The sequence below is a fragment of the Tenrec ecaudatus genome, chromosome 7 (genome assembly GCF_050624435.1).
Source record: "Tenrec ecaudatus isolate mTenEca1 chromosome 7, mTenEca1.hap1, whole genome shotgun sequence".
Classification (NCBI taxonomy): Eukaryota; Metazoa; Chordata; class Mammalia; order Afrosoricida; family Tenrecidae; genus Tenrec; species Tenrec ecaudatus.
The window spans coordinates 83,315,292-83,334,122 of NC_134536.1; positions in this window are offsets into that span (position 1 = coordinate 83,315,292).

Sequence of the window (18,831 nt, forward strand, 5' to 3'; positions counted from 1 at the left end):
ATTTGTTTCTCTAGTCAACCTGAACTAGTGCAAATTCTATAAGAAGGTATTTTGCATAAAGCCCCAAAGTACTTATTATTGTTAGCTGCCATCATAACAGACCCCATGCTTACCACCCCATACACAATGAAACAAAATCCTATCTAACCATTCCTATGATGGTTTGCTGATCTCTTGTGATTCATAGAATCTATATTGGCTAATTTTCAGAAGTCTTCGTAGTCTACCTTGGTCTGGAAGCTCTGCTGAAGTCTGTTCATCATCACGGTGGTGGCAGTACATGAGTTGCATTGGTAGGGAACTGAACTCAGGTCTCTCCCATGGAAGATGAGCATTCTACCAGTGCCCCCACAAAGCTACTTAGAAGTAAAGTCCTCGTGCCAAAAGCAACTATGTCCAACTCTTTTGTAATGCAATGCTTTTCCTCAGAGAAATCAAGAAGAGATCATGTTAAAAAGAAATGCAGCTATTGATGTCCGTTTCAATCTTTGACTTAAAATTATCTTCAAACACTTCTTAAGTGTTTGGATTTCAGTCTGTGACTATATTTAAACTTTATTAAAAATTCATGATTGGTCAACTAAGAAATAGGATCTTCTCCCAGTACACCAGACACATGATTTAGAAGTACAGATAATTATAAAGGAATATTTCTTGAAGCTTTTTTATCTGGGCAGTAAGCCATTTAGAAACTCAAGTTTCAAAAACCTACCTGATACTGCTTCAACACAATTTTTAGTCTTTAGATACAGAAAAATATTGTAGGTGGTCCTTTCTTTTAGACCCCACAAATTCCATTCTTTTGAAGAATTTGTTGCTGTTATTGTTTTATGATCATTAAAGAATACCATCGTAATTAAATACTCCATCAGCACTTGGTAGAGAATCAGGATTCCTGAATTTTACTTGGCGGATACTGAGAATACAATACAGTATTTTAAAACTCTAAAATATAGATTCTCCTCAGTATAGAATCCCAGAGTCTTCCTATTTAATTATAAACATTAGAAAAATATATTTAATATAGGTTAGGCTGGCATTATTTTTATAAGTAGTTCAGGCCCTTGGTGGGCACCATTCGTTTCTTCTAAAGCAATCAAGGATATTTGCCCAAATAGTTCCTTCCTTAAGGACCTTGAAGGATTAATCACCCACCCTTTCAAACCCTTTCAACAGAGGATTTGTTTGGCTTCCTGGGAAATGTCTACTGCGCACGATAGTGGTCACTGAGCTGCCAACAGACATCTGTGGACTGAGTTCAATTACGTGGTGGATGTTACAAGGATAGCTCTTTAGGACTGTGGTCTAGTCCACCTATGTCTTTTCTGTTACATAACTGCATCCTCAAATGCAAGTCCCTGTGGGGATATCATCAGCACAAAAGAAAGTTTATCTACAAACCACTGATAGCATAAATCCTATGGAAGAAGAAATGCTACTTGAGTACATGATGATTTCAGTTCTTCAGGATTCTGTGGGGAGCTACGCTTTCTGACTGGCTAAAACAGTTTCGGTAGGGTTCTGCTTGGTTAGAAGAGTTTCTAAGTCTGGAAGATGTGCCCCTTCATGAATGGGGAGCAGGGATTTCTATGCTCCTGATTATGCTGGTCCATGGAAGGGTCTAGGGGTGGTGGAAGCAGAGGTTGAGGGTTGAGAGTAACTCACCACAAAGAATATGTGATCCAAGATGGACACAGACATTTGTATGGAAATATCATGTGCTCTTCCATTAAGGAAACTGATGAGTAAGGCAATTTTCCCCTTCATTTTGTACTTCGTAGGAGGTTAACGAAAGGAGCTAAACACTACACCCAGCTACCACTGCTTGAGGGAGCCAAAGGTGAAGGGAACTTGTGGGCAGATTTAAAATGCTATGCTTGATCAGAATATTCACACGTGTATGCTAATTGAGGAGAGATCATTCCTTGGTCAAATTCCCACTCCAACTGGGATATTATCACTGTTTGAAACACTGAAGAGTCTATGATATGCTAATAGCTTTAAATTGGTTCACATTCAGATTTCTAGGTGTTTAGGGAAACTAAACATGCTTCACAGTAATTGGCCTCTTCTGTAAATGTGGCCTTAGGTACCACTTCTTGTGTTGAACAGCTACTTTTGCATCCAGGAGTGATGGGTTCCAGGCCTAGTTATCTCCCTCTTTCTTAAGTAGACATGGCTATCTGCCATCTCACTGGGGGACCGTCCCTGGTGTGGTACCTAGCTGCTTAGCTGCTTTTAATGTGGCCTTTTGTGGAAAGTTTTATTTAAAAATTATTATTAATACCCAAGAATGTAAAATTTGGGCCAGGATGAAAAGATGCCAGTAAGCCATGGATATTTAAAATTAAACTCCAGAGAAAGAATAGGCTCAAATGTGATTTCTGAGTCAACAAAACAAACTGCATTTGGCTTTAAGTAAAATATACACTGGTACATTTCACCTAGGGAATTACAAAATAGCATCCCCAGAGAAAACATATGCAGAATTGTATCTACCTAATACAGTGGTGGTTCCTCAAGAGGATATACAAATTAATAGCAATAAAAATTCTTTGAGAAATAATAGTCCTAGTCCCTCCCACCCACCACCACCCCCCAAAAAAATTTAGAACTAGAAATGAAATATAAATACCCAACAGCCAACTTTTGGATATTTGATTTGAAGAAAGAGAAGACAATTAAGAATCCCCTGCTTTCCAACTGCATGGTGACTTCTCCTGCCTCTGAGAATACAGAAATGAATACAATAGAGTGATTCAGCTTGTGAGGACAGCGTGACCACAGGGACGTGCCCTTGTGGACAGAGTTAAATGGTGGGGATGGCATGGATGGACCAGACAATTCCCACAGTTCCTGATGAAACAGCCTTGTCGCACCCTCATGTAAGTGGACTCAGTCTGCAGTCGTCTGTTGGTAGCCTAGTGGCCACAAGTGTGTACAGCCAGAAAATCTCAAGTCCACTTTGATCAGGATATAAAACTAATCCTCTGTTGAAAAGATGGGTGATTAACCCTTCAAGGTTCTTGAGGAGGTAGCTATTTGGCCAAATAACCCTGACTACCTGACAGAAATGAATGGTACACACAGAGAGCCCTGAACTGCCTATAAAAACAATATGAGCAAATATGAAAACTGCACTAGTAAAGGGCAGGAACGTTATTCCGAGGGTATTTTCCCCCATCACAAGTTTGCACCTGCTCATTGTTCGACTGTAATTAAGGTTGTCAATATGAGAATTCATTGGGGGAACTCATCCACTCTGCAACCCTGACCTGATGCCCGCAGACCTCTTTTTATTCCCAACCTGGCATTGAAAAGGAACACGAGTTGAACCCCTGGAGAGCAAATCTTTTTAAAATGATTAGGGCAAAGAATATATAGATGTGCTTTATACAATTGATGTATGTATATGTATGGATTGTGATAAGAGTTGTATGAGTCCCTAATAAAATGTTTTTTTAAAAACTTGAACAAAAAAGAAATCCCAAATGAACTATGATTTTCTTAGTTTGGATATATATATATATTCTCTTCAGACATCCACATTGATCATTTTTTTCTTTCTTGTTTTCTTATTGATCTTTTGCTTTCTTCATTTGATGTTCTTCATGTCATCCCAAAATTAATTATGTCTGCAAACATTAGTGTTATGTGTTTTAGATCTGTTTTTGAGATAGGATACCTAAATCCTAAATTGAGATAGGCTATACTCAAGACCATATTTTAGCTTTCATAGACTTGTTTTAATTTATCTTTGTTGTGAATCTATATATGAATAATGAATGGTCTCTCCCATAATCAGCTCTTCCATTATAACTTCCAATAAATGTAGTTTAATTTCTGTGAAAAAATGATAATACAAGCTTAACCTATCTTATGTATATTTTCTAAAATTAATAAGGAAAATCAGGGACTTTGTACTGAAAAAGATAATGCATTTTAGAGTTTTAGAATATTTTATGGTATTGTAGTCATCTTCAATACAGAGCTCAAGAATCGTGATTCTCTACCAAGCACTTAAGAATAATTAGGATGTTGTTAGGAGCTATCAAGTCAGCTCTGACTCATTGCAACCCTATATGCGACTGAACAAAAGACTGCCTGGTCCTGCACCCACCTCACAGTTGTCCCTCTGCTTAAGCCCATTGCTGGAGCCACCATGTCAATCTTCCTGAGGGCTTCACTCTTGTTTGCTGCACCTCAACTTTAGCAAGCATGATGTCCTTCTCCAGGGACTGGTCTCTCCTGACACCATGTCCAAAGTACATGAGACTAAGTCTTGTCATGCTTGACTTTAAAGAGCATTGTAGCTGTACATCTTCCAACACAGGTCTGTTTGTTCTTTAAGCAGTCCATGACACTTTTAATATATTTCACCAACACCGTAGTTCAAATGCATCTCTTTTTCTCCAGTCTTCCTTATTCAATGTCCAAATTTCACTTTCTTTCTTAGACCCGGTTGACTAGAGAAACAAATCCAATGACACTCATATATATGCCAGAAAGAACTTTATATCAAGGCGTAATTGGATAGCAAGAAAACATCCTAGCCCGGTCCAAATTAAGTTCATAAGACTAGTCCTACTCCATAAATCCCTCTTCAGACTCACATAGGTACATGAAATGATGGAGACTGCAGGAAGGTCGCAGGCCTATGGGAGCATTCTTGTGGATCCAATGGCTGTGGAAGCATCATCATTCAGGGCTGGTGCAGGTTTCTGTGTGGCTCATCACAGGAAGGTGAAGGCAGAGAGAGAGTGGGGCTGGTGGCCTTCATCTAGCACCTCCACATGAAGTCATCAAGCTGTGACCCTATTGACAGGCTAAACTTCACCCCCACACTTTATTTATCAAGTTTACATAAATTGTGTAACTATCACACATGCACATGATACGACTGAACAAAGCATGGCCTCGGTCAGGCATATCTTAGTCCGCAAAGTAACCTCCTTGCTTTTCAACACTTTAAAGAGGTCTGGTGCAGCCAGTTTCCCCAGTGTGATGTTTCATTTCATCCTTTGAATGCTACTTCCATGAGCATGGATTGTGGACCCAAGCAAGGTGAAATCCTTGACAATAATCTTTTGCTATTTCTCATGATGTTAACTACTGGTCCAGTTATGAAGATTTGGGTTTTCTTTACACCGAGTTGCGATATGAATGATATGAATCTGATGAATGTAGTACAAGAATCCCTTTTTAGGATTTCAGGGAAAGTTCCACATACCTTTGGCTCTCCTCACAGTTGTCTCATTTAATTTTATTTTTTACTAATAAAAAGTGAATGTGTTATATGAATATGCATAATCACCGGTGAATTATTAAAGGATAACATTAAACTGATAGCATGGTTGCAACTATAAGAAAGAGCAAATTAATATTTCACTTTTTATATAACTTTAAAATTATCTGTCCCATTTCTTATTTGTTAAAAGAATTACACAAGTCAACCTTTCCTTTTACATTTAAAGTTAAAGGGCATATGACTAGAGATGAAAGGAAATATTGACTTTCATTTTCTCATTTTGTGCTTCTGCGATTTTTGTGTTTTGTTACAGACTTTTCTTCCCACACTTTTTATTGATTGCGTGTTGGGACCCTTCATAGCTCTTACATGTACATATTCATCCTCCAGAGTTTTTACCAACTGATGTTTCCTGCCTAACTCCATGGACACTGAGTTTTACCATTCCATGCTTTACCATTCTCAAGAGTGAAGGAAGACAAGTAAGGGGGAAATCTACATCCTTCCTTCTAATTCCCTGCCTTAACTTTCTCAGATCCATCTGTGGATTTTCACTTGGCTTCTATGGTCCTAAGGCTTCAGGGAAACTGAAAACCCCCCTGAACTATTATATAAAATTCTGCATGCATGTTGTATTTTCTGAAAAGTGAAGCTCTCCCCGGCCCTACCAAAAAAAAAAAATCCATCAAAATAATTTGATTTCTACCCTTAGACAAGAACGCCTTCTCTTCTGAGCTGATAATGCTAACAGCCATGGTGTTTCTCGTTCTTATTCGGTACCTCTTCTCACCTTCGTCCAGGGCTCTGCTACTTGACCATTGTTGATTTCACCCTTGTTTCCCAGTCTTCTCCATATGCCGCTGGTCTTTTCCTAAATTCCAGGTGACTATCCTTTCTAATACTTGAATAATGGCAACTTAGTTCTCTTAGTCCCACTCCCAAAACAATAACAAACTTACTGTCATCATGTTGATTCTGACACATGGTGACCCTAAAGGACAGAGTAGAGCTATTTCTACAAATTTCTGAAGCACGAATCTTTACGGGAACAGTAAGCCCCAACTTTCTTTCACCCATGGAGTAGTTAGTGGGTTGGAACTGCTGACCTCTAGTTAGCAGCCCAGTTCATCACCCACAATGCCACCAGGGTTCCACTGAGTCTCATTAAAAAAACAAACTCTCTGCCATCAAATCAATGCCAACTCATAGCAACCACACAACACCAGAGTAGAACTGTCTGTGAGTTTCTGACACTATATGTAACTCTTTACAGAGTAAAGAACCTCATCTTTGTTCTATGGAGTGGTTGGTGGGTTCAAACTGCTGACCTTGTGGTTAGCAGCCCAACCTTAGGGTATATGTTAGGCCAATTAAATTTGAAGTGGAGAAGTCAACTCAGATGGCTGTGTCACTGTTTTTCATTTTCTTATTTTTTTTATTGCCAAAGGGGTTAGCTTGATAAATCTTCTCAAAGGACACAGGACAATCACAAGAGAGTATAATGAAGAAGTTTTAATAAAAGGGAAACTGTACTGAGAAAAAGGCCAGGAAAATTGTGCTGAGAAATTTTTTCCATTATTGCAATGCCTGTCCTCATTTTTCAAGGGTATCCACAAGAATTTCATTCAGAAGCTCAGCCCATCCACCCTATATCCTTGATCTTGCCCTTGCCAACTTTTTATTCCAACTCAAAAAAAAAAGAAAGAAAGCCTCATAAAGGAACACAACTTGAGTGTCTTGAGCAAACAAAACTGCTGCGTGGACATGGTGTGAGGAGAGGAGCAAGGGCAATAAAACCCTGCCTCCCCAGGTGTAGATTCCTAGACACAGATGGAGACCATGTCAAAAAGCAATAGCTTCACATGTTCATTTGTTTTTAAATGAAGCTTTCTATGATTTTGTAGCAACATATGTTTCGTTACCCTTGAAACTGTAAAACTATTACTAGTTTCTCCATAGCCGCCATAAGTAGTTCATTTTATAATTTTTTATGAATTTACTCTCAAATCTCTGTGTGGCTTCTCAGGTTCATCGTTTGTGCTTGATCTATGACCTTGAAGAATTCCTTTCTGAAAGGATAATATTTCCCTGGTTCAGTGCCCCTGGGCCTAATTCCTAGCTCCGAATTTCCCTTCTAAAGGAGAAAATTCCAGTAATCATCTTCCATATAGAAGTTATGGATATACATTATTAACATGATAATACTATAGTACAACATAAATAAATACTGGGAGACGGAAGCAGAGATCCCAAAAGAATCTGTCCCAGACTGGGTCTCTCTCTCTCTAACTCTGTGATGCCTTCCCCTTCTCCCTTCCTCTCGACAATGATTGTGCAGTGACTGGTTTCACACCATGATAAGGACAAGACATACTACCTTTTGCTAATCATTTAATCTTTCGTTGGATCTCTTTTATATCTCAATTTCTGTTCAGATATTAAAGAGATTCAACGAAAGATTAAACAATTAGGTTCATTCAAGCTACAATCTAATCTTGCAGATTGTATCTCACTTTATTAATACCAGGAGCCCTGCTGCTCTCGTGGCTATGGTTTGGGCTGCTAACTGCAAGGTCAGAAATTGGCAGCCGCTCCACGGGAGAAAGATAAGGCTTTCTACTACAGTTTTGGGGGGGGGTTTTAAAGTGAGCTTTTATTAACAAGACTTCTTCTAATTCTGCCTAGTTAACATCATAGATGTTGGGATTTACAACACATAGGATAGTGACATCAGATCAGAAAATGGAAGCTAATCTCATAATACTGAGAGCTGTGGCCTTGCAAAGTTGGCACATGTATTTGGAGACCAGAATGCAGTCCCTAACAACTCCCACGCCCAGGTCTTGGCAATAGAACGGGTGGTGATGCCATTCACAAAGTGTGACTTTCTGGATTCACTTAAGTTGGAAGAGCCTCCAAACGCTTGGTTTGAGAGAATCTTTAAACTTTAAACCTTATACCAGAAATATACCCTGAAGTATTATTTGAACAGCAGCAACAAAAGCTTAGTTTACTTAGTTAAGTACTTCTGCTTTGAGGATTGTGCTCTTTTAAAGACTTCTCCATTTGAGATCAAATTGACAAGACAACTTGAAACGTTGGAGGGAGATTGAAGGGACACTGCGTTTAACATAGAAAATGTAGAAAAGGCTGGCACAATGGAGGCCAACTTTTAAAGTGCCCGATGTCGTTGAATGATACCTGTCAAAATGGGCTGTGCTTGGCTGTTATACTTTCCCCAAAATAAAAATACTTTAAATGATAATAAATGGAAGAGATATGGAAAGAAAGTGGACGCATCAAGAAAGCACTGCCATCGATGGATTCTGACCCATAATAACTGGATGTAGGACAGAGTAGACCCCCCCCCCCCCCCACTGCTCACCCTTGTGGAAGCAGACAGCCTCATCTCAATCCCTTGGAGCTGCTGGTGGGTTTGTACGGCTGACCTTCAGGTTGTCAGCTCAATGCTGAGCCCCGCACACTGCCATGGCTCCTTCGGTAAATCGAAATAGGCACTGGTTTCATAAGAAAATAATGATAGCAATCATGTCTGACATAGACTCTTTAAAACTTTTATGGAACTGCATTATGGGACAACACTAGCACCCAAGCTCTGAGAGAGGGAATAAGACCGACTGAGTTCTGAGATCCTCTCAGTATTTGAGAGAAGGGCGGGTATGCATCTCAATTTGACACTCCTCTGTGAAACATAGTACACATTTCAGAGTCACCAGTAAGGAATAAACGCACCGGACAAGGACACAGGGTGAGGGTTGGAGGCAATAAAGAAAAGCTCATGATCGAATGACGCCAGAGGAGGACATAACAGCAAGGTAACGGAAATCACCCACAGAATCCCAACGGAATCGACTCCAACTGTTGGTGTTACGGAACAGTCCCAGCCGACCGCAGATTGCTTATTTCAAAATGCAAATGCTTCCCTGCTCAGCCCCAGCACCCCCTGTTGCAGTCATCATTATCGTGAACACTTTTTGTTACAGAGATTACAGGATGTTAGCTAGCTGCCAGGGTCTCATAAGGAAGTCCCTACCATCCACCATTGCAGTTATGAGGTTCACCCACCACAAGGTCCTTATTATCCCAGTCGGGGCTCAGTTTCAGGAAGCATCAGTTTGGAAGAACATAACGACAGCCATCCCCCTGGTAGCAGTTCACGTTCGTAAGTGCACATGGACCCACTCCAAAGCCCCGACGCTCCCTGAGTATGTTATGTAAGGACCCCTGAAGTCAGATCCTCTTGCCGCTATCATTTAGGCACAGATTCTGTTCCATCCATCTGCAGAATGAATTTAATTTTTTCAGAATGGGAGCTAATAGAGCTCACTCAAAGCTGAAATTGCAAGGTGGACCCTCCCTGCTTCTTAGCATCAGCAGGTATGTAAAAAGAATAAGATTTATGTCCCTAAACCTGAAATATTCTGCAGCAATTATTTACTTAATATTTTGCTAAATTACCTAGGATTGCTGTTTTGATTAGGAAAGCAAAAGAGAAGTCTGCAGGTGGCCTGTAAAGCTAATTTTGAAGCTAGCTCTGCTAAGCTCACGCCGTGGTCTTGGAGAATATTAACACAGTGGTACAAACCGCAGTGCCCTCGGGGTGCTCACCTGCCACAGAATTTAATTTATTTTATATCTCATCTAATAGACTGAGTCTCATCCATTAGGTAAATATAATGTGAAAATATTGTCTTGTTTCTCTAAAGAGGAAACAAGCAAAGACAGGAGATTTATTCTTCCAGAATCTTTTCCGATGTTAATTGGGTTCAAATCCAGGCTATGTTCTGACCTAGCCCTCATTAAGTTTACATGTACAGGATGCTACTCCCCTCATGCTTCAGGCTATAAGAAAAACAAAACCCAAAATCAAATCAAACAGACTAGGCTGGACAGGGTAAATTGGCCAGCTGAGCCTCAGATGTCATCATAGAGTTGCCTGGCATTCATAGGCTGAAGCTGTTTTCAAACTCTTCTCTACTCAGGTGCTTGAGGAATTCCCCAAGCTTGGTAAGGCAAATAGACACAGAACTGGGTAATTCTGAGATATGGTTCATATTAGTGGTGACACAGAAAGAGGCTTGGAGCAGTAGGAAAGCTTTAAAAATAAAAATAAGTAAGTGGATCAAATATGACATTACACTAGAGAGGAAATTGGATTCATCTGCACTAGATAAGGGTGGTTCCATTACTCACGGGTGTGCTTGCTGGGCAAGAGACTGATGGGACCACCCATCTCTGGGCAATAAATTCAATACTCACAGTATTGTTCTAATGTGGTCTTGAAATGTAGAGAATATACGTTACAGATGGCAGTGGAAGAGTATTTTTATCTTCCACTATTCATAACAAGAAGGAACATAATTTGCAGCAAGGCAAACCTGGAGTAAGTTCTATACAGACTCATCTTCCAACTCACTTGGCAAGAATTGGAATAGTTTCTCAGGAGGAGAAATTGGAAGGCAAAGACAGTAAGGTGCTTTATTAAGTCACCTTGGTGGGAGAGAGCTCTCCGGTATCACTAAAACATCCAGCAATGTGCTGCCTCTCGGCTTTTAATAAAAAGCCTTCAAATGCTAGGAGAAATCATCCAAAAGGACCAAAAATCTCACTGAAATTTCACGGACTCACCTTATCCAGCTTTGTTCTCATTTGACAAAGGTTTCGTACACTGCCTCCTACATCCTCTCCTCATGACTGACTCATCATGCTCTCTCTTCCCGCGCCCCCCCCCCCCGGGCCTGGTGACTCCTCAACAATGCATATAGTTGAACAGATTGTACACATGCAATTTGCTATCTGCACATTTCGCATTCTTGGGGTATTTTCCTCAAGCACCTGGTTCGGGCAACCCTCTCTCTCTGTGACACAGTGCTGGACATGCAATAGATTTCAATTTAGGGTCGGAGTGATTTCTGTAAGACCAAGTTACCTGAAACCTACTTTCCGAGAACAAATCTAGAAGGAGCTACAAAAAAGATGAAAAACTTGTAAGGGGGAAAAATATCACATAAGGGCATGAAAATCTGCAACAAACATTGTAGTATTTGGGGAGAAAGCTGGAGGAAACGACTTATCCAACGGAGGCGGAATCATCCACAACACAAAGACTCGTTTCTCTGTCTAGCTCCTAATGTCGGCTCATGCCTAATTATTGAGGAATTAATTGCATTGTTCCAGATGAAGGACGAGAGACGTAAGTTTAATGGTGGTGGGAAAACTCAAAACTGCATAGACTTAGTCTTCAAAAGGTTGAGGTGCTGCTCTCTTGAGTCTCTTGGATTAAGATCTCAGGAGCACTTCCTTACAACACGTGCAGTCTCTGGTCGGAATTCAGAACATTGAACCCAAAGATTCTACCAGACGAGGCCGGCGTTGTGACATAGCAACGCTCCTGCTCAAGCATCATGAGGGCCTTTCTTCCTTATTACTAAACAGAACACTACAGCCCCACAACAGATGGCGGCTCACCCTTTCTCTCACCTCCCTCTCCTTCCCTTCCTCTCTTGTAAGCAAGAGTTACTAGATTGATAGTGAAAACTGTGTCACTTACTGGGCATCTTGCCACTCATTTATGAAGCATGCATACTACATGATGAGGCATAATCATGATACCAAAATTGACCTCCTCATTGAAGGTTTACCAGGCATGTTTACATGGGTAATCTCATGTGACCCTCAACAACTCCAGAATGGTCAGTTTAGCTTAAACAGCAATGGCTTAGGGAAGTGTTGCGGCTTTCCCAAACTTTCACAGTTAGTAGTCAGTGGAATAGGATCCTTGATTCTTACTAATGCTTTTAATTCCTACAGTTTTTGCTATAGTCGAGGATGTTTTGACTGGATCAAGATTTCACCTGACACACCATGTGTGTCATCTGAATCTTTCCTTCCAAAGCAGAAAGACAGACTTGATGTCCCAGGAGACGTCAGAATGTCTCACTCTTTCCAGAAGACGCTGTAGGGCTTTTATTAGAGAAACTACAGGAACACAAAGTATTAAGAAGCCTGAATTACAGAGCTAACGGAATGTTAAAGGACAAGCAGGTAAGAATGAAGTTTATACAGTTACCGTTCTGAGGCCTGGGAGTAAAGCACAGATAGTAAAAACCTGAAACTATCAGGAAAATCTTCCAGAGGAAGATTCCATAGATAAGAACTATTTCTGTGGTCAAACCAACAAGCATGGCATACTTAGGTTTCCACAGGTTAGAATCTGGCAGCAATTTTTCAAAGAGAAAATTGAAGAGGATGGGTGAGCGCTGGGACACCCAGAGTTTTTGTATGGTCAAATGCTGAATTCTTAAGGGAAAAAACAAGGGGAGCAGCACGACTTCAAGGAAACAAGGGTGCCTTGGAGACCAGAAGGACCCTTCACGCGAGGAGGAAGTTCACTTTGAGTAACTCAGACAGCCTCTACATCATTTGTCGGACCTACTAAGAAGTGGTTTTCTTTAGTTAGCAAGGATAAACCCTGCTCAAATGGCCATGGAGATACCTTTAAAACAGCAGCTCTGTGGAAATCGTCACTGAAGAACTCACAAATATTTGAACTTAAACTCAAGTCTTATGGCACTATATTACATTCTCTTTCCCTCTACATCATAGAGATTCAGGCCAGCTGGATCTTGGTTGAAAGCTATTTGCTTGTGCTTTATTGACTCGGTAAAGGCGTTCTACCGCAGGGATCACTATGAACGAGGGCTAGCCTGAGACAAAGAAAAGCTGTGGAAAACCTCACGGTGCTCATGAGGAACTTGTGCGTGGCTCAAGAGGCAACTGGGTGAACAGAAGATGAGAATACTGCATGCTTTAAAGCCAGGAAAGGCGTGCACCAGGATTCTGTCGTCTCGCCGTATTATCCAATCTGTATGCTGAGCAGATAATTGGCTAAACTGGATGACACGAAGAAGAAAAATGCAGCACCATGATGGGAGGAAGGCTTATCAGCAATCTGTCACATGCAGGTAACATAACCTTCCTTGTTGAATGGAAGAAGAAATCGAAGCACTTGCTGATGAAGATCAAAATGCTCACAACTGGAACAATAGCTAAGATCATAATAAATGGGAAAAGATTGAAGTTGGCAAAGCTTTCATCTTGCTGGATCCACAGTCCATGATCACGGAAGCAGCAGTCAAGAGATCTTGCGTGAATCTGATACCCCAAACCTCTTTAGAGCAGGGGGATTCCTATGAGCACTGAGATGGGCCTGACCCAAGCCATGGCATTTTGAATCGGAGAAGTAATGCATTTTAACTGTGATGCTGCTGAGAATACCGAGAGTACCATGGATTGTCTAAAGGACAAATAAATCTACCTTGAAAAAAAAGGTTTGGTCAGAGTTTTCTTTAGAGGCCAGAGTAGTGAGACTTCATCTTACATACACAGGAGAGACCAGTCCCCGGAGTAGGACATCAAGCTCGGTACAGTGGAGGGGCATTGCAAAAGCAGAATGCCATGAGATGGTTGACACAAGCACTACACCAAGCTTAGGAACAATTGGGAGACTGTCCCCGAGCAGGCAGTACACAGGGTCCATGTCCACCTGAACTGACTCCAGGGCACCTACAACTATGCCATAGAAGAGAAAAAATAAACCGAAAGTGACATTAAAAGTTACAGAGAAAAATTAAGTACTATATTGTCCCCCTCTTTCCATTCCTATGTAATTTTTGCCGTGAATTGTCTCTTGGCAGGTCACTTATGGTTCCTCCTTATCTGACTCATCTGCCGCCACACTACATCCCGAGTGCTCTCTCTCAAACACAGACCTGACCTGCCACGCTAACCCACGTGAATATGCATTTCCGATTCCTTAGTGGCTTCTCACAGAATACAGATCACAACTCAAATTCCTAAACATGTGTATCCACACGTTTCTCAAACGACCATCATGCCTATCTCCAGCGCCCACATATGGTTAGTCATACAGATTTTATCCTGATCAGCCTTTGCTGAAACTCTTTTTCTTGCCTAGGCTGCTCAGTGACTCCATCCTTCTGTCTGTCATGTCCTATTGCTGCCTCCAGGCACATTCTCAAGACAGCCTCCCTGACCCTGGTTCCCTTCCCCAATATACTTCTTCCACTTAAATAATATGACTATGCTTTTGTATAAACTCAGGGAACATGTTATTTATAGCATCAGAAATCCTTTTAGTAAGGTCATTCTCGTTCTTTAGGGGAAAGATTTTTAAAATAGACAGGAGTAAGATCACAATGGCCAGCATGTGGAATGAATCCCAGTCATCAAACAAATGATGAAACATGTTGTCCTGCAGAAGGAGGAGAGGGTGTCAGTCAGAGAGGAAGGGGAAAGGGTCTGGGAGGTAACAGAGTGCAGGGACTGTGAAAAAGCAGCTGAAATAATAGTTGAGATAATTCAAAATAATATTCAACTAAGTAATGACTCTGAAGAGCTACAGAGTTTTGCTGCAATATGCAAAAAATCAAGACAACTAGAGTGGGTATATCCAATGGAAACTAGACATTAAGGTCTCTGTGCCATGGAGAAAGAGGGTAAAGAAAGTACTCATCAGCAATACAAGTCCTTTTAATTTGGAAAAACCTTATAAGACTCTTATCTATTCAGACCATGGAACTGGAGAGTTTAGGCACTGCTATCTACAGCCTCAGAGTCAGTAGGAACCAAGCTGACCGCCAGGTTACACACCAATTAAAGACTTTATTCCAGCCTATCTTTTTATAATTAATTATGCATATGTCTGGGTCCCTCACTAAATCGTGATCCCTACAGGGAAAGGACCTAGTCTTATTCACCTGTGTCTTCCCTTATACATTTCAAAATATTCTACAAATGTTTGTTGAGCTGAATTGAATTGAATTATTGATAAGAATATTTCCAAAACATTCAGAACTCCAGAAAGAGTCCTTTCAGGAATGGCTTTCAAAAGGGAGCCTGGGTATAAGTGGGTGCTGGTATAGGGGGTTGAGCACTGGGCTGTGAACCACAAGGTAAGTATTTCGAATCCACCAGCCACTGTGAGGGAGCCAGATGAGGCTGTCCTGCTCCAGTAGGTGTATAGCTTGGGCAGCTCAGGTGGTGGCCAGAGTGGGACAGGCCAGGCAACCCAGCTGGTGACATTGAATGTGAATTAGTGGGACTTAAGATGTCATAGCTAATCTTGGTGCCACGCAGGCTGCAGGCATCCAGCAAGCACCCTGCCCATAGGCAAGATGTCCAAAAGGAAGGTCAAGTGGGGAAGGAGGAGCCCATGAGGTGATCCGCGAGGCTATCAGCGAAACCTGCACTAGCCAAAGTGGAGATGAATTCACAAAAGGCAGCAGGATAGGATAAATCTTCGGACAAAAAAATGCAAGCAACGGGGGAAAGGGAGCAAAGGGGAAACGGGCTGAAGAGCTCACCAAGAAACTAACAAAGATTCGCCAGGTGAAAATGGGAAAACGAAAAAGGAGGCGAGGCCATAGTCTGATGAAGCAGGAGAAAAAGAAGCCAAGTCTGATGAATGTCTATCTATCTGTCCTATCAGGGCGCCCTGATAGCTCACTTCTTGTACAATCCAGAGGAAATTTTTTATCAATTACTTTCTAAATGCAAGTTTTTTTAGTAGCTCTAGAAACATTTTTAAGAAGGAAGAAATCCCACTTTGTCTCATTTTTAAGTGTAAATGCTTATTTTTTAAGACATGAACTTATTTACAGGTTGTTTATATATTTGGTACAACCAGAAAATAGTGGAATGTTGAATTGTGGGAAGATTTGCCTGTCTTGGGTGTCAATATAACAGTTCATGGGACAGGAGGTATGGGGAGTGGGAGGGAGGGGAGCTTCTGGATCCCTACTACAAAGCATACTTAATGGCAACTTGGAGTCACTATCATTCATTTTTATGACTCGAACATGGAACCTTTTGTTTGTTTCTTGGTAGAATTGTGTCTGAAAACCACTCTGTCATCCTGGCTCTCGTCCGAGCTGTGTGCGTTCTGTGACACCTGTGGTCATGGTAGTCAGTTTTCCTGATCGCTTTGTTAGATGCTGTGAAGGGTTCAACATATGAGTGGGCAGGGTGTGTGACATTACGCTGTGAATTAGTGGGACTTAAGATGGAATAGCTTATCAACAGTTGAAGATGATAGTACTTGATAATCACTTTTAAAATACTTTCCTCCAAATTGAAAGCTGGAAAGTCACTGGGATTTAGAAGTGAATTGTATCTACATGACATTCCAGGATTCTGATAGGTGCCTTAAGAATTGTGTACAAATTGTTCGTAAATAATGTCTCTGTACTGATCTCAAAACAACCAATAAAATGCCAGTTACCAAAAAAAATGTATAGCTTGGAAGCTCACAAGGGCAACTCTACTCTGTGGGTCACTTATGAGTCAGAGCCCACTCTATGGCAGTGAGGTTTTGAGTTTGGGAAGGATTTGAGGGGGGAAGTAGAGGAGTTTGGAAAAAGAAGCAATCACATTGGATCACCATATAATGCAAGGTCAACGTGCAATAAATATGTCCTTAGGAATAAGTCATTCCACTGCTTTGTCAACATCAACACTATTAACATGTTGGACAAGATAATTCATTATAGTGAAGGGCTGCCCTGTGCACTGTAGCATTTTCAGTAACATCACCAGCACTCACTGGATGTCAGGAATTTCCCAAATTATGACATCCAAATATGTTTCCCCCAAACCGATTTTGAGTCATAGTGACCCTATATTAGATTTCAGAGGCTATAAATCTATATGGGATTGGACGGTCTCATATTTCTCCCTTGGAGTGGCTGATGGATATGAACTGCTGACCTGTGGTTAGCAATCCAATGCTTACCCAACAGCACCACCATAGTTCCAAAGTATAGTTTCAGTCATTGCCAAATGCTCCCAGAAGTAGTTGCTGGTGGTGATAAACTCAGTTCTTAGTGAAAACCACTGAGCTAAAGAATAGGAACCTTATTGCTCTCCCTGAGGTAGAACTGGGTCCTAGCATTCAAAGGGAAGGAGTGACTGTCAGGTAAACAGACGAACTGCAATGAGACACTCAGCTAATTTGCTTCCTATACTCTCCCGCCTGTGTGCCAAATTTTTGTTTTTATTTCTGCCCCTGTTTTTCAGTGAGCATGAATACCTGACTCTGCCACAACTCTAGTTTGGCAGACCTCAAGCCTTGTTGGCATGAACATAAGTTCTAGTAACTGTTTGTCCAATGGCTTCTTGCAACCACTGATATTGATCATCGATGTATTTATCAGTTTGTCATTTATTAAACACTCCATCCAAAATTCTAGTTTCACAAGTCAGTATTAGCCTAACCCAAGTCCTTCCACTCTCCTGTTCCTTGTTATTGGCCAGGCTGGCACAATAATTGAAAAGATATGCCCCACCCAGTGCTTTGGAGTACTCAGGAACCAGTGGTCTTTGTCAGAAACTGGGAAAAAAAAATCTGGAACCATGAAGAAAACTCCTCTCTAGAACTGAACGTTAAAGGGAGCCTGTGGACAGGCTCAAATGACCACCTGGATCTACTTGTTGAGTGGAAGTGGGAGAAATGCAGCAATAAAGAGATGGTTGAGTTTGGCCACTGACACCTGTGGACTTGGTTTACAGGAAAAAGAGAGGACAAGAGCAGGTTGACTGGTCTAAAGTTCATGACCTAGCCTGAGGGGGCTAGGCTTGTTGAGTATTTGTGAGAGCCCATGATGTAAAGCCAAGGCAGCCTGGCCAATGGGCAGCCTGGGGAGGCGAAGTGAGGCCACCCACTCTGAGTTGACTAGACCCAACCTGATGAAGAGATTTTTGAGCCTGTGAACTGGTGCATAGTGTTTCTGACTTTATGGATGGCCTGTCCTGATTTGACTTTGTTGATGGAAGCAGACTTCACAAGGTTCCAAATGGAACGAAGATTCTTCACATTGAAAAATATGATTGTCGCTCAGAATACTGGGTTGATGTAAGTGGACAGTATAGAAATTGGATACCCAAAATTGGGGGGATTATGGCATGAAGTGGTTGGCTTACAAACTTTCATAGATGGGGGAATATATTCATAGGATTATAGGATTAAGTTGTAGGTGTTACTTAACTGAAATTGTTACGCTAAAGAATTGTCTACAGGTGCAAAGTTGGCAAGGGGTGGATTGAGATAGTTAAGGTTTATGTGCCAAGCTGGCTGACAAACACATGTGGGATTAACTGACAGGCAGAGAGATAAATGGCTTGGTGAACTTCACCTTTCTAGTTCTCAGGTCTCTTGCTTTCTGATGGTCAGACTAGGGTACAGCTGCCTTAGCCAGTTCTCTGCTTCAGCTGTCAAGGCTGACTTCCTACAAGACATCCCTGAGGAGAAGCCACATGGACCTACCCTGATGCAGCCCTGGGTGCTGGAGCAGCTGTGTGGAGATCCCTGGCAGCGCTGAGATGCTTACATGCTCAGTAATTCAGCTTTCCTCCTGCACTCAGCATCTTTGGGCGTGTTTTGTAAGACTGAGGAGGGCTTTGTAGATTGGTGTCAGACATATGGGTTAATGTTGGACTTATGGTCTTGGACAGCACTGGGTTGGGATGCTTTCTTAATGTAAACT